General features: G+C 47.4%; 1 long non-coding RNA gene across 1 annotated transcript; it reads right to left on the reverse strand.

Annotated features, from left to right (window-relative positions):
* Nucleotides 1–1,317: 1,317 nt before the first annotated feature.
* Gm14041 lies at nt 1,318–5,044 on the reverse strand. The gene is made up of 3 exons (XR_374976.3): nt 4,870–5,044; nt 3,849–4,119; nt 1,318–1,577 (listed from the first exon to the last, which is right to left on the reverse strand). It is a non-coding gene; the product is annotated as a predicted gene 14041 (long non-coding RNA).
* Between the last annotated feature and the right edge of the window lie 6,565 nt (nt 5,045–11,609).

Here is an 11,609-nt window from a genome sequence, read left to right on the forward strand (position 1 = left end):
TTCAGCCATGAGTTTTGGAGCATGCTCATGTGGGGAACCTGGCTGATGAGTCCAGACCTGTCAAGAAATTTGGATCTGTCTGCCCACAAAATGTTCCCGGATCCTCCCACTTCATCCCTGTCAGATTCAGTGGAGAATGACAGCAGCTAAGATGTTTCTAAGACACAAAGTCCAGGCTGTGTCTGCTGTTGATAGGAAATCCCTCTCCTGGTTGCCGGTCTACCTAGCCCAGCATCATTCAGACTCAGCAAAATGCTGGGTAAGCTGAGAGTGTGGATGAGGGATGGGGCTGGGATAGGGGGGTGGGGTGAGGTGCAGATAGTGATGGGGCTGGGATGGGGGTGGGGGTGGGGTGGAGATAGTGATGGGGCTAGAATAGGGGTGGGGGTGGGGGTGGGATAGAGATAGGGATGGGGATGAGGAGGCACTTCTTCAGGTCCCAAGGTGGAAGTCAGTGACTCAAAGAAGTCAACACACAGGGAAGGGGTCTCCTTTGCCACCACAGACAGAGCCAAATGACTTGGCTCCCTTCTATTATTAGACAAAACATTAAAACATCTGATCAGATGCTTTAAGCATGACATGGAAACTGGTTTGTTCTATAAATGTTGTACTGGTTTGAATATGCTTGGCTCAGGGAGTGGCACTATTAGGAGAAGTGGCCTTGTTAGAGGAAGTGTGTCACTATGGGGGTGAGCTTTGAGACCCTTCTCCTAGCTACCTGGAAGACAATTTGCTCCTGGCTTCCTTTAGATGAAGATGTAGACCTCTCAGCATCTCCTGAGCCATGCCTGGCTGGATGTCGCCATGCTCCTGCCTTAATGATAATGGACTAAACCAATGAACCTATGAGCCAGCCCCAATTAAATGTTGTCCTTTATAAGAGTTGCCTTAGTCATGGTGTCTCTTCACAGCAATGGAAACCCTAACTGAGACAGAAGTGTATTGTGCCCATATTGGACACTGGGGACCCAACTGGAAAGTATTAAAAGTGATCTTGCACAGCTGAAAGAGTCACTAATCTAAAGCACTTTCTGATAATAAGGAATACTCAGTACTGAGTGAGAAGTGTCTCCCTTATTCTCTCACTGCATTCATTCATTTACTCAAAAACATTAACTCCTGTGCTGTGTAGACAGTAGACCCTATTCTGGATATAGAGGACAAAGCTGAGACCAAGACAAATGACAGGATATGAACAACAGGAAGGCAGGAAGACTATATACTACAGTAGTCATCTGCTGAACCCAGGGGATGCCTGAGAGGTCCAAACCTTATATAGGTACATTTTTTTCTGTACATACGTGTAGATGTGTACTGAAGTTTAAATTGGGGCATGGTAAAGGATTAGTAGCAGCAACCACAAGCACAGCCACTGTAACAATGCATTGGGGAAAAGCTTTAATCCATCACGAGGAGGAACAGCTGGTAACTGGCTGATGCAGGCAAGAGAGAGCACAAAACCCAACACCGTGCCATCAGGAGCTGGATAGCCTAGCCAGGATGGGTGCAGAAGTGGGAAGCAGAGGTCTGCCGGGTGGGTGTGGCAAAGCCCTGGTGAGGCAGAGAAGGGAGACCTGGGAACACGAGGGAAGAGATTTCTGTGTGTGGGAAACACCCAGGATAGAAGCCTGAGGTAGGACAAAATTGAGGAGACTCTTGGGGCAGCCCACCCTAGGATCCCAACCTTATTCTTTGGGTGAGAGGGAGAAACAAGAATGACTCCTGAGACTTCAAGGATGGGCTCAGGGGATACTGCAGACTCGAGCTGCTCCCTGAAGAAGTGGGTGAATGGGGATCAAAAAGTGTTGTGATTTCATAAGCATACACAGCCTGCAGTGGCTGGGCTGGACCCAGACTCCATGTCTCCTAGGTCTAGCTAGCGTCATCTCTACTAAACCACAAGCGTGGACTCTCTGAGAATCTGCTTCAGAGCCCCCCCCCCCGCCCCAAGATCCTAGCTGAAACAGGGTTTCACAGCTTGGGGACCAGAGTGAAGAGGGGGGACTCTCACAGCCTCTTTCCTGGAGCTATGCTCATCTTCATGGTCAGAGTCACTGGAACCAAAATCAGCCTCCAGCAAGGCTCTGTATCTGGGAGCCATGGTTACGGCTGCTGCTTGATTGGCAGGAGTTCCAGATGCTTGCCAGTCATACCCTGATGCCTAGAGGTTGCCTGAGAAGCAGAGGCAAAGGCCAGGGGACACACCAGAGGTCACCAGTTGCCACTGGATACTACCCGCTAATCTTTCTCTCCCAAGTGATTCATTTCTGCATGGCATATCAATGCAAAATCTTTTTTAGAGCCCTGAATTAAAAATAAATTTGCAAGCACGTAACCAGATGTTACATGGGGAAAAGATAAATAACTCAGCCTGTCAAGGAACTGCCTCATCTCAGTCAACCCTCTCTCTTTCACAAGGTTTTAATTTTTAATTTCACAGCGGTAACTATAGCAACCTGCAAAAATAATATATTCCATAGCAAAACAACTTTCTTGGCTCAGGCTTGGCATCTCCATGTTCCTGCATTCTCTCCTCTCTACCAACTTCATGCAGTCTGTGCCCAGCATTGATGAGAATTCTCAGCTTTGGTTTCACCTCCATTTATCCATCCATCTATCCAGTCATTCCCAGGGATCCTTGCCACTCAAAGTCATGGAACCCCTGACTCTGAATATCAGGGTGCCGAGCAGCAGATTCAGACTCATGCAGGATGCAATCCTGTCCTGACCTCACTGTTGCTAGATTAGAGTACATGGGAGAGGTTGCCTGTACTTGGGGTTGGGGGTTGTGGTAATTTGTCCCACGATCAGTTCTATGTATTGGAATGAAGGAGAAGAGGACTAAGCTAAGGATCCAAGTTCAAATGCAGGTAGCATCAGAGCAGAGTACTCCAGCCAGCAAGGGAAGGAGACAGTGTTAACAAACCAGTTACCAACTGGAGTCTCACTACACTGGGAGTTCTGAAGCCAGTTCCTGGCATGCCCCAGAGCTGGAGTGATGAAATGCCAAGTCTTCATCATTGATCAAAAGCCGCTTTTAGGGGACCATAGTTCCCAGGGGATCTTGGGAGCAGAGCAGCTTTTAGTGGCCAGCAAGTCCTAAGAGAGATGCACATTACCCCTCTGAATCAAAAAGCAGGCCAGCTTACTACAGATTATAAAGGGCTTGTGTTTCTTAAGCTTGGTACTTCCTTATTATAATGTGACGTATTAGGCTATATGGGGTTACATGGCTCTTTCTGTCATGCTGTGAAAATTGGAACGTAGAGAACCAATGTAAAAGCACCGATAATGCGGCTACTGTAATTTCTCTGGATAAAAAATCTAGGCTTCGTGTATAGGAAAAAAAGAACAAAGGCTCACCTATGAGCGTACGTACACAGAGCCTGGGACAGGGGAGAATTACCAAATAGGGATGGAGACTCATCAAAAGCATTGAGCCAATTGGCTTCTTGCTGCTAAAAGTCTTCCCCTGGGAGAGTTGTAAACAAGTTCTACCTCTCCTTCTTAGATCCCAAAGCAAACCAAGTCATGGTTCCACCAAAGTTCACTCTGAAGAACTGGTGAGTTTGTTACCTTACTTACAGAGCAGTGGGGAAGGGGTTACAGGCAGGAGCATAGGAGACCTTAAAGCACCTCACTAGACTGTCTGTATTCAACAGAGATGACTCTTGGCAGTGTAAATGAGGTCCCCTCCTCTAGTCCTTCCCGAGACCTCAAGGCCACGTGCAATTAGAGCAGAATTGGTTGGGAGAGGGGACTGGATACCCAGGTGACCATCCCATAACCCTCATCACCACCCCTTCTTTCCATGAGAGAAGGAATGTCAAGAATCAAAAGCCCACCTATGATAATTCCTTGTAAGCAGGTCCAGCCCTCCCGAAGATAGCAGCAGTATTGATCAGAGAATGATCTTCCACAACAATTCTGCCGGGCAGGAAGTCATCTTGAAGAAAGCTTGACCTCTGTGATGGAGGCAGATGCTGGCAGCTGATTTGTAAGAGCATGACATAGGTAACACAGTCCGGGGGAAAGCAGACACAAGACCATTTTGGATCCATGCTGGTTCAGGATTCCTGTGGCACGGACCAATCCAGGATGGACTCCTAATCCTCCCTAGGGTAGGAGAAAAGCTGTCTCTCCGGTGTCTGATGAAAACTGCAATGTTTCAAGCAAGTGCGTGCCGAGTGGAGAGATGCTCTTCACATGCTTAAGTGAAGATTCAGACATGTATGGGGCAGGGGTGCTAAGTCATCTCTCTGTGCCTCAGTCTCCCCTTCTATAAGATGTGGTTCACTAAAGTGACTGCAGCACTTACTTATGAAAAGGAGGCAATTAAATGATGTGCTTTGATACCTACAAATCGCCTAATCAGTATTACCTATGACTATTATATCTTTTTAAGCACACAACATGGGTGCTCAGCCACAGGAATCTACAATGACCAAGAAGGCGTGAATCCTCTCTTTGTGCTGCATGCAGCTTCATGGGCACGCTCAGATACTTCACACAGAAATTTGGAGAAAGCCAAATAGAAACTTGTTCATTAAGTATGCCCTCAATGTTGTTTAACACTCATGAGGCTGAAGGGATGCACACCATCATATAACGCTAGTTAAGATGAGAGCCTGCACTGAAGGTGGCTTACATTTCTACAATGATTTCTGAAAAGGAAGGAAAACTAGCATATTTCTTTCTCTGACTTGAATTTCTACTAGCTTCCTCAGGAAAGATCACCACCACCCTGGATTGGGGGGGGGGGGGGGGCAGATAGCTGCTTGTGCCTCTGTTGGGAAAGGGGAGGTCTCCATCAGAGCTGGAGCTGACTGGTAAGAGTGGAGGAAGGGTTGCAAGCGGGGCAAGCACCTGAAGACAGCCCTGACAAGCTTCAGGGGAGGGCTGGGCTTATAGATGTCTGTTTTCAGCACCACAGGGATCAGCTCTGCCGGCCTAAGCTATGTTCCCCAAGCAGCCCTGTCTGTAACAAGCTGGCATTTTGTTCTCTGGGTTCTGTGCCTCTGACTATTCTGAATACAAGCTGGGGAAGAAAAAAAAAGATTTTTTTTGTTAGCACTGTAAAATCATATGGTTCACCTCTGTCTTCTTTTAGGAGTTTTAAACTGGCCTTTAATAAATACATTAGCCACCTGTTTTTATCATGTTCTCTGCCGCCCCCCTTTACCTTCTAGGACTGTGATAGGCCGGTTGCTCTTGGACAGTGCTCATAAGGTGCTGCGCCACGGGCTTGATAGGGGTTGGGTTACAGACTATCCCTGGGGAGACGTGGCACACAGGTCTCCTCACCCAAAGTACAGATACCACCAAAGTCCAACTTATGAGCCAATGAACTTGACTGGGGTTACTTATAGGAATATAGGTGAGGGATTGCTTATAGGAACAGAAATGACTCAAAGACAGCTACATCGCCAAAGCCCGTTTCAGTGTGGGTGACCGCTCACAAAGCTGGGAACCTGGAGCACACTCCACAGCCTGTAGCAGCTCAACAGGTTAGAGAGTGTCCTTTCCAGGCACCTCAGCTGGTCTGAGCATCTTCCGGGCAGCTCTGCTGGCCTCTGCTCCTTCCCGGCAGCTGGGCTTGTCTAAGAGGTTTTGTTTTTTGTTTGTTTGCTTGGGCTTTTTTTTTTCTCTTTCTGATTCTCAACAGTCTTTATTCACAGGGAGGGCCCTAGTAAATCTGATCATTTTCAGGAACTTCCTGAAACTATTTTGAGTCATTTACTTCCAATATTAGACTTAAACAAGCTTTCCTGCAGTATGTCACGTCCCCTTAGAACATCTTAAGAAGTTCCCTCCAAAGTGGAAGGTTTTTAATCTCAGAGAACACCACTAGAAAACAATAGTATTATCTGTTTGAGTCTCTGGGGAAAATTGAACCTCCCCTACACTATAGGGGCTTCTGTCAAGACACATAAATAAGGGTGGTCATGAATTCAACGTAGAAACAACGTGCTCTTTCTGGAACTAAAAACAGCTGTGTAGGAGAAAGAAGCTGCATCTTCTGGACTTGATAACCTTGGAGCACGTAAGCTTAGAGCCACCCGTTAGTGGCCATCCTTTCCTCTAAATGCTGGAGGCTTGCAAGTAGGATAAAGGTAAGAAGAGATGGTGGTCTGTTGGGTCCCTTTACGTACTCATTCCTGAAACCACCTTTCAAGGACAAATCTGCCTTCAACCCCTTTAGCCCCTTCAAATCTGCTTTTTCTCAATGATAAGTTGGGTTTCAGCAGCAGCTGCAGGGATGGTGATAACCACACTACAATGGGTATCTACTGGGTGGAGGTTTGTGGCCATCCAGAACCCATGACAGCTTCCTAAATACATCCTACCCTCCTTAAGATTTAGCATCACAGCTAAATGGTAGTGGTACACGCCTTTAATCCCAGGTCTCAGGAGGCAGAGGCAGGCAGTTCTTGGGGTTTGAGACCAGACTGGTCTACAGAGTGATTTCCAGGACAGCCAGAGACACACAGAAAAACCCTGTCAAAAAAAATGAGGGAGGGAAGGAAAGGGAGAGGGAGGAAGAGGGAGAAGAAGTGGGAAAGGGAGAGGGAGAGGAAGAGGGAAATGTATTTAACATCATTCTCCTCTGCTAAATGCATCTAGAGCTACTGTTCTCAACCTGTGGGTCACGACCCTTTTGAGAGTCAAATAATCCTTTCTCAGGAGTCACCTAAGACCATTGGAAAACACAGAGATTTACATTATGGTTCATAACAGTAGCAAAATGACAGCAACAAAAGTAATTTCATGATTCAGGTCACCACACATGAGGAACTGCGCTAAAGGATGGCATCTGGGAGGTTGAGAACCACTCACTACTCAAGAGGACTCATAGGTTCCAATACTCCTATGCCTCACTCCACATCACAACCTGTGTGCTCACAGAAACCAGATAAGTCAACGTTGAGGTTCTTCCAAGCAGCCCCAAAGTATCCCCCATATTCTTCTACGCTGTCTTTCCTTCTCTCTTTGGGGGATGCAGAGGATCTAGAAGAGAACCCAAGAGCCCGAAAGCTGTCAGAGCCACTAGGTGGCCTTGCCCAGATCCCTGATGTCCATGAGCAATTGATCACAGCCATTAGCCTTCTTCGGCAAATATAACACGGTCACACCGTGGACACCTAGCCTAGAGCTCTCATCAGGAAGGAGACTCCGCTTAATGACTGCAAATATTTATTGAGCTCCTAGTCTGTGCTTGCTTAGACTTCACCCCCTATGCTTTTCTTTATCCTGAACTGCCCACGGTTGCCTCTCTCCTCATCTGTCTCCTCCATATGCTCATGAATTTCCCCAAAGACAGGTCCTTATCTGTCTTCTCCTCTGCACCGTGCTCCAGGTATCCAGTTAATTGCCAGGCATATTGTCAGTGCTTAGTAAGTGTTGATAGACTGAATTTGCAAATGACCATTTGCACAAAATTGCTGTGAGGCTTAAACATTGTTCTGATTGAGAGGGTACACGGCACACAAGAGGTCCTCGGCAAATGTTCACAAAGGGAAAACGAGATGGGAAAGATAAATGTGGGTTGGGTAAGGCTTTCAGGGGAGGGCATATTTCAGCTACGTTTTATCCTACCTCGGCCTCCTCAAAGAACGCATTTCTTTCTGGTCTTTCTGGATAATCCCAGACTCTGCAGAGGAGCCTCCATCCAGAGGCTCTGGGATGTGGCAAGGGTGCCACAACACTTCAATAAATAACTCGTGGAAGGCTTGTGCTGTAAGAGCAGACTTCTCGCCCTTGCCTGGGTGTGGGATGCCTGGTGTGCCTCTAGGGAAAGAAATCTCTCAGTTTCAAGTTTTATCTTGGGAAAGGTTAACTCTTTGTACCCTGTCCTGGTTGCAGACAGGCTACAGGGACTTAGCCCAAACCTGCCAGACAAATGTTCCAATGATCACTCCCTAGTAGGAAAGGGGTGGCTGTAACCTATCTGTGATGGGGGCAGTGCTTATTGTCAGCTTGGCAGGATCTAGACTCTCACAAACCTGTGGAGGATCATCTAGATTAAGTTGGCCTCTGGACATGCCTGTGAGGGATTATCTTGACCAGATACACTGAGATGGAAGACCCACTCTGAAAGAGGGAAGCCTCATTCCCTAAGGTGGGTCCTAGACTGCAGAAACAGGAGAGAGCTAGGTGAGTGCACACACCCAGTCTCTACGTTTTCCCAACTGCAGAGGCAATGTGACAAGCTGCTTCAAGTCCTGGTGCCTTGATTTCTGCATCGTGATGGAGTAAGATGGAGTAAAGCCCCAAACTGTGAACCAAAGGGAACCTCTCTTCCTTCTGTCAGGGTATTTTGCCACAGCAATGGGAAAAGGAACCGAGACAGTGCCCAAGTAGCATAAAAAGCAATCCACTGCTTGAGCTCGGGAGCCAAAATGTCTGTGGTTCTTTCCTGCCTTCAGTCATCTGTTAGTTTTGAGACCAATGACTACGTAGCATCACTGAGCTTGATCCCTCCTCATCTATAAAGTGGGAAGTTGATATTAATAATCCCCACACTGGAGGGTAGTTAGAAAGATGACTCTGTTATTTTGATAATGAACGGGATGCTTTTTTGAATGCCTCTGTTTTCATTTCTTATATGGTAGCTTCAGTAGATAAATGGATATAAATGAAAACGCTTTGCTTCTTCTCATTTGTTTTGTCCTCATTAACTTTTAAAAGGGCATAAAAGGGCCCTAAGACCTAAATGTTGGAAACCCCTCTCTCCTTAATGAAGATGGTTACTCCAACTATGTAGAATCCTTAGTCCTTACGACTTTTATGACTAACAATGTGGACAGATGTCACAGTGTCTAGATCATTTCTAGGAAATCCCCCCATCTTCCCATTAGACTGCCTGTTGCTCTAGCTTTGCACTCTATACAGACCTGAACTGTGCAATCCTGGGCAAGTCACTTCCCCACTTTGAGCCTGTTTTCTCATCTGTAAAATAAGGAAATTATACTATTTACCCTGTAGTTCATGCAAGAATTGGGTGTGCTAATGCATCTGTATTATTAATTCATACAATTAACACACCACGGTGTGCTACAGGTGGCTGCAACAACAGAAATCCATCCTCTCCGCAGCGCTGGAGGATGGGAGTTCAAAATCAAACTGTTAGCAGAATTGGTCTCTGTGGGGCTTCTCTTCACCCGACTTACAGAAAGCCATCTTCTCCTCGTGGCCCCATAGGTCTTCCCTTAGTGTAAATCTGTGTCCTGATCTCTCCAAATAAAGACATCACAGTACGGATTAAGGGTCTCCAATATTACCTCATTTTAACTCACTTACCTCTTTAAAGACCCTGTCTCCAAATACAATCACACCCTAAAGCACCAGGACGAAGGGATGGGGAGGAAGAAGTGGGAGAGGGCACAGTTCAGTTCATTAAAGCATCTAAAAATTCTTTCCTGAGGCCTCAACTATACTCCTTTCTTCTCCATCAACCTAGAGCTATGGCCTGGGCTTGGAACCATTAGACCCTGGAGGGATCGGTCATTCGGTGCCTCAGGAGAAGAAACTACCTCAGACAAGGCTGGACAGCCCCAAAGGGAACTCTCTGCTGACTTACTAGGCATCCATCACACACCCTGCTTTCTCCTGCACCTTTGTCTTTTCTGAGCCTCAATTTGCAAAACTAGAGCGAGAGACTTTCAGAGGAAAAAAATGTGGTGAACTTCAATCTCTGCTGTTCTCTCTATCCCTATTCACACTAACTAAGCACATACTATGTATGGGTGAGGTATGGCTTTAGGGATACTGGGAATATCCTGACTCTGTCAGAACTGATGTTATCCTGGTGTCCGGAGACAGCCAAACAGGACACAAATACGCAAGTCAAACGCATAGTATGTCAACCCTGATTAAATACTGTGAAAGAATGATAATTCAACCAAGGAAGGGAGTGGTCAGTGTGGCAGCAGGGACCATTTAAAGTAAGGCCGGCAAGAAAGGCCTTTCTATAGACACATCAAGGCGAGAAGCCACATGGGTATCTCAGAAGTGCCTTACAAGCAGAGGAGCCACAGATGCGCCCTGTGCACCCACAGGAGTGTTGCTGGAGCTGAGTGAACAAGGATGAGACTGGACACAGGAGAAATGAGAGGAGTGGTTCCATTCAGCCAGGATAGACTTTCCCAGGGCTCTGAAAGGATCTCGCTTTTCCTCCATGCACAGAGGAGAGGCTCAGGAGTATCCTGAGAGCCGGAGGGAGTGTGACCTCACTTAGACTTTACTATCAGAGCAAAACCGGGTGACAAGTGAGAGTGCCACAGGTCCCCAGCACTTTAAGCCCCGTGCTTCTGCAGACTGGCCAGATGTCTGCTCTGGCCCTCTATCCCTCAGCGGTGCCACCCTGCTACCCACACCAGTGCCTTACATGTACAATCATGCCTGTCTTCTGTCCTTTAACCCTCAGTATAATTTTTGCTCCCCAGGAGACAATCTTAGAGCCCTAGCTCTGCCCTCATCCCCCGCCCCCACACCCTTCCTGAGAACCAAGAGGTAGTTAGGAAATAGGTCTGGGAACCCAAGCACAGGGTTGAAATTCACTCTACTTAGAGTCTGTGGGGCCCAGTCTTCACCTCTGTAAACCGTGAACAATGATAACCCCAGACCCAGGGTAAGTAGGGTCCCAAATATCTGGATATGTAAAATACAGCACAGCACAGTCATGGGGTTAACAAGCATCAGCACTTTCAGTCCGTCCGTGCTGTTGCAATCTTAAAACGAAGAAAGAGAAAAATCTAAGATCACGTTGGTTGTTTTTCAACCAGCTACCCCACCCCCAACCCAAGTCCACTCACAGCTGAGAACAGAAACTGAGAGGAGTTGGGGCACTCATTACCACCCAAGTTTTGCTGTCCATCTGCCTCACGTAGTTGTGACACGGAAAAATGAGCCCATACAAGATGTGTCCTTGGAGTGGGTGCAGAGTATCCATAGGTATGGCCCCGGCACCCATGCCACATGGGAAGGCCACCGGGCAGATGTCCAGCATTCATGAGAACGCTCCGTGCGTTGTGGCAGCATCTGTGCCAAAGACACTTAGGAGTGAACTCCTGTGAGTCTCAGGATAGAGAATTCCTAGAGAAGTTTGGTGGCTTACAGCAGCAGATGTAGACAAGAGTTGATCACTGGGTCTGTCCCATGGAATATTCGGCTTAGCAGAATCCACTGGTGGCCTCTCCTCCCCCTTGTCCCAGTCAGTCCAGGGCAAAAGGTGCTAACAGCCCCTCCCCCATTTGAGAACATTCAGTATCCCGTTCTAGGTGCTTCCTGGCTCTCCAACACTAGATTCTGCTCTATGCGTGTTCCTTGGGCCCCCTTGGGCGAGCCTCTGAGAAGCCCCTTGGAGCACCTCTTGGGCGAGCCCCTGAGAAGCCACTTGGAGCACCATTTTGCAGGTAAGCAAACTGAGGCACGCTGGTACTTGGGATTACACAGGTAGAAAGTGATGGAGACAAACTTTGAATGTGGTCTGAGCCCTTGAGCCTTTTCCCTGAAAAGCAGCCTAGTGATTAAAGGTGACACTCTCTGGAGCAGCCTGCAAGGTTCAAAGCTAATCTGGTGCCTCTTCAGTTTCCTCCTCCAGAAAA

Source organism: Mus musculus, chromosome 2, assembly GCF_000001635.26.
Source record: "Mus musculus strain C57BL/6J chromosome 2, GRCm38.p6 C57BL/6J".
Lineage (NCBI taxonomy): Eukaryota > Metazoa > Chordata > Mammalia > Rodentia > Muridae > Mus > Mus musculus.